The 5,403-nt window shown below is 40.9% G+C and overlaps 1 long non-coding RNA gene across 1 annotated transcript; it reads left to right on the top strand.

The window, feature by feature from the left end:
* Positions 1–3,064: 3,064 nt before the first annotated feature.
* Positions 3,065–3,609, top strand: LOC134086931 (uncharacterized). Its single transcript, XR_009939784.1, has 2 exons — positions 3,065–3,108; positions 3,188–3,609. It is a non-coding gene; the product is annotated as an uncharacterized LOC134086931 (long non-coding RNA).
* The last annotated feature ends 1,794 nt before the right edge of the window (positions 3,610–5,403 follow it).

Genomic DNA, 5,403 nt, shown 5'->3' with positions numbered 1-5,403 from the left:
GCAATCGAGGGTAACGCCGCCAAACTCGAAGCAGCTTTGCGTCTTGGCCAAACTTTAGCGTTTTGACCTGAGGGCGAGCGGTCGCGTCTCCTGCCGGAGCGCTTTCGCGGCGCGTCGGAGCAAGCACACTTCGCACTTTCCCACCGGGAAATGCATTCTAGTTTATCTTAAGTCAAACTTTTGTCTCCCTATCTTGTCCTAGGGATTTAGAGCTAGAGACGCCGTTCCACCTCTCACGCGTCGGTCCTGATGCGAGGATGGTGGCTTGTATACAGCTTTTTGATACGCCTTGTCGTTCTCCCGTTATTCCAGTTTTTCCGGTCGATTTTTTCCCATAGGAATGAATGGAAAAGTGATTTTTGAGCGCTGATGCCCACACATTTTTCCACCTATAGCCCAAACCGTAAGACATAAAGTCATGAAATTTGGTACGCTGATAGAGGAGACTACCCTGATTGACACCACCAGGTTTCATGCTCGCCACTCTCACGCTTTAGTGCCACCAACTGGTCAAAGTTGGAAAACACGTTCATGCCCGTAACGTTTGATCCGTATGGCCGATTTTGATAAAACTTATACCGTTGGAATCCTCTGACTCGGCTGATTCCAACGCACTATGTGACGTAATTTTCCGCCATGATGGATTTTCCACCATTTTGAATTTTGTCCAAAGTCAAAGTAAAGCGACTCTGGCCGCATAGTTCATCCGATCGTCATGAAACTTGGCACGCGTGATCTACAGACCAAGGCGGATCAACTGCCTCGATTTCGCCTTCAAACGTCCAAGCGTTCGCCTGTGACAACCAATTAAATTCAGCGAGCGAAGCCGCCAAACAGGAAGTGGGCCTATCTTGGAAATGCTGTGACGTATGAAAGCCATATTTGGTGGGATGACTTGAGATCCCATCCAAAGCACCCTCAATAAATTTGGTGTTATTTGGTCTTTCAATGGCTCTATAATTAGCAAAAACGTGTGTTTTGGCGAATGTATACTATTATTCGGAATAGCTCATCTTAAATTGCTTAGGTCATGCAGAAATGACATTTCAGAGTGATTTAAGATACAATGTTGATATTTTTTAAAAAAAAATCAAATCAAGGCCATTCTTGTAAAACATATTCGTGCAATTCTCACAGCACTATGGAGTTCTGCCATGTCCTGACATACATTCACTAGCGTATGATAGTAGAGTCATACCTTTCAATTTTTCATTGGATGTCAGAGATGGTCCGCAACGGTGCAATGTGGGTAGCATTAGGATTATCTGCAACGTAGTGTCTCATCCTGAGACTTGTTAGATCTAAGCAATGCCATGGCCCCGAAGGACAAGTACGGACTTACGCGCTGTTAAATGTTGTGAGTGTTCATTTGGTATATATACTCGACAATTACACGATGTTTCATACTGACGGTGTGTTTTGGATGATTTGTATTGACCTGAGCATTCTGGGTAAACTTCACTCCCAACGTCGGCGAAATACCGGAAGTAGAGCGGTCGCCCTGTCGGCGGTGTGCTTGAGGCAACGAGGATTTTAATTAGAATGTAATGGCAGTTACACTTCCAACATAAAGTGTGTATATTTAGACTTCAAATTTCGGAATTTGAGAAGTCTAGTTATGAGGGTAGGCTAAACTAACTGCAGTTCAAATTGTTGGTTTTAACTTTACCAAGGCTGTTTTAATACTGAATTGCAACTGCTGTTATGAAGACAGTTTGGAGCCTGGCAGACATGAAGGCAGTGAAAGGTAATTAACCCTTAGATGCATAGGCTACCAATACCTACACTCTTCCATGAGTGGGGTCAAAAATGACCCCAATTAGAATGCATGCGTTTTTTGCTGTAAACTCAAATAATGTCTCTCATTTTGGTTAAAGATGATGATTTTTATTATATATTTGTCTAAAATGTTTTTATTTCATGTTGGACATATTGATGCATCACTTTTTATTAACATTTTATTACAAAACAGCTTTTAGATAGACAAAAAAGGTAAACATCCTAAAATTATCTCAACATAGGTGAATAGGGTAACATTTTTAACTTAGAGATATCTTCATGAAACTTTACCAGTTGAATACCCACATAAATAGGAGAAAAAAACGTATTGCAAGTTTTCTGTATTTATGTGTAAATATGCTAATTAGGTAATGTCTAATTAAATATGCGCTAATTTGCATATATGTTTTGATGCGAAGAATCTGATCATTGGAAAAAGCCAGGTTGAAAATATTTTTTTTGTAGTGTTAATATATCAAATAAAAAAACATTTACAGAGGTGATTATGAATATCTTCTTTTGTTATCCAGTAAATCAGAAGGTATTGCCAATTGGCTTAAAAAAATGGATTTTTGCCCTATTTTTAGGCATAAAAAGTCATACAAATCAGGCCAAGAATGCTATATCAACAAATCCCCCTGTAAATATCGCTTGGTGAATTCTGCTTCACAATTATAGGAAGAGTGGACATCAAAGGATCAAAAAGCGACGTCGCTATGAACGCTTGGCCGCCAAATTATATGATGATACTTAGATTTATGTTGTTGTGTAAAAATAGCCTTCAGGATGGTGAAACTGCTGACATGAGATGTGATAATCAACAGTAAATGTATACCTGACTGCCACAGTTGATAAAAATCAAAAGATCCTAGGGTTAACTTTTGAAATTCCATAGAAAATGCTTGGGGTCATTTTTGACCCCACCTATGCGGATCGGTGGTACTGATACAAAACATTAAATTACTTTAAAAATATAACAGTTAGACACAAATCCAAATGGCCTCATGTCAAAGACAACTTATTTGAGGAATACATAGAAGGTTAAATGGAAAAAAAATTAAAATGAAGAAGATACTGCAAGAAAACAACCTCTGGGGTCATTTTTGACCCCACTTATGCATCTAAGGGTTAAATGCATGGTAGTGTAGTAGGGTAGACTGACTGTTGGCCCTGTGTCTTCCCTCTGGCCTGCCTTGCTAACGAGGGGCGGGGCAATGACCCTTAATTGGTTAACTGGCTCTGCAGCCTATTTAAGAGCTTGGATGGTTAGCAACAGTGGAGGCTCTGCTGCGAGAAGGTGTGTGCGAGCACACCAGAGCCTTCCACCAGGTATGCCATCTTTTTTAAGTGTTTCTGTTTGTATTAGTTTTGTCATTGTGGTTAATGTTTATCATTTTATGTACTGTAGCTGGGTGCCCTGCCTGTCCGGACCACAGCAGTGGTGATGTTTCCTGCTCTCCGGACTGTTACAGTTGGTCAGGCTGCTGTCTTGTCTTCCTTTAGTTTTGTTTGATATTTGATTTACTATTTTGTCTGTTACTTTTGGTTTGATTGTCTTTGTCCATTGTCTTTCTTTTGTGAGCAGGCAGAGTGTTAATGGGGGGGGGCCTAGTCACCTGCTGGGGAACTATAGTAATTGCACGTGTGTGTACAGAGTTGCTTGCTGTGGAGAGCTGCATTACTACTTAACACTTTCATACTGTAGAATTGCTGTGTTGGGTACAAACTTCTCACCCTTGATATTAGCCTGCCCCCTCAGGCAAGCTCTGTCTGCCTTTGTTAGAACGTCTGTGTTGTCTCTTTTGTTTAATAAATACTGTGTTTAAGGAATTCATGTCTCCATAATGCTTAATCGAACCTGTGATGCTAAAGGTCTCAATCTCTTAAAGGTTCCCTGAGGCGCTAGGCCCCAGGGTGGCGTAGTCAGGCTACAGATATGGGGTGGTTGCCCTGACCACCCTGTTACAGTAGCAAACTATGTTGTTAACTGTAAATTTAATATGGACCGAGTGGTACGTGTTGCTGATGTCGTTTCGCAACTCATCGAGCTAGCAATTGCTGTCAAGCATCAGGCAGTGCATAGATAGATAATATTATGACACTTTTTTACAGTCAGTGAAGCACCGAGTGAAAGTCAACGTTTGCTTTATATCCAGTGACAGTGGTGCTGTCGTTTGAATAAGTACAGTAAACTTAGTCAGAAGATCTAAAAATATTTGCAATTATTGCTAGCTATGGTCTATGCCACCAAGTTGAAGTAGGCTGGTCATGTCTAAAGCGTGATTATTTTCAATAACTACTCCTCCTGATTGATTGTCATTGACACCGTCAGCGTGATTATTTTCAATAACTACTCCTCCTGATTGATTGTCAACGACACCGTCAGGATATGACTATAGGGAGAAAGTAAGCTGTGTATGGCAGGTGCTTGTGTGGTAGGCTAGGCAGTGCTATTTCATGTAAACTGCAGTGTAAGTGGTGGACTCAGTGGACTGCGTGATCGCTGGTCAGGCCGGTCAGGCCGGTCAGGCCACCCCAAAGAGTAGCCTAGGGCTAGGCATCACCATAATCATAATGGCTTCAGCCCACCCAAAATATTTCCAAGCCCCCCCTATTATTTTGGGTCGGATTTAAATAAATAAACAAATAAAAAATAGTGCAGATATTAACTTAACTTGACAACAAAGCGAGTCAGACTATAAATACAAGTCTGTTTATTGAATGAAAGTATCGTTATGATTCCCATGCCTCAGAGCCTTAGCGCTCTGGCTAGCGCGGTAGGCAGGCGAGCGTAACGTTCCCGTGCTGTGGGCGGAAGAGAGGACACAATTCGCAGTGAACGACATTGTGAGATTGTAAGTTGATATTAGTAGGCTAATTGTTAATTGCTTAACGTTGCCTACATTTAGCTATGGGGAAGGAAATGTGATATTGCAGCCTGGCGATATTGTAAGCTATATTTGTCTATTTGCTTTTGGCAGCTAAATGGAACGTTATGGAAAATGCCAACATCGAACAACCAAACTCAGGCTAACAGCTTCTTATTGCGAGTGAAAACTAAATGGCATTGTATAGCATTAGTTTTTGGCATGGGAACATTTAGACTGTCTTTCAATTCATTGGCTAGATGATACAAAGATGTTTCAAGAAGTTAGTGAGGAGCAGGAGAGAGAGAGACTGATGCTGCGGTGGTCTGCGTGATTGAGGTCAGTAAAGGTCTATGAACGATGTTAAAGATGATTAAACGTTGCAAATGTCACATAAGCCGAATGGGAACCGGAGGAAAAGTTTCAAAACGTTGTGGCCGCTGAACTTGGCTTTTGCAACAGGCTTTTGACTGAGTTCGTTTTATTTTGTATGATGGTTGTGTCAGAATCAGAAATGTCACCTTATCGCAAAGTGTGTAGCCTAATTAGATTAGCCAACAGTGTAGGCTACTATAGGCTGTGTAGACAACATGCACAGCAATATGTGTAGCCTATGTAGAGACAACATGCACAGCATTCAACTCAGTTGATTGGCATAGGCTAATAACAATGAAAAGGCGAAAAGAAAGTAATCTTCATATTTATATGCATGTTATCAAAGTTGGATAAAAACACAAAACAAATAGTGATGATCCAT

Source organism: Sardina pilchardus, chromosome 7 (genome assembly GCF_963854185.1).
Source record: "Sardina pilchardus chromosome 7, fSarPil1.1, whole genome shotgun sequence".
In the NCBI taxonomy this organism is placed as follows: domain Eukaryota; kingdom Metazoa; phylum Chordata; class Actinopteri; order Clupeiformes; family Clupeidae; genus Sardina; species Sardina pilchardus.
Note: the sequence above shows the minus strand (reverse complement) of the source record. Positions and strands in the feature narration are given on the sequence as shown.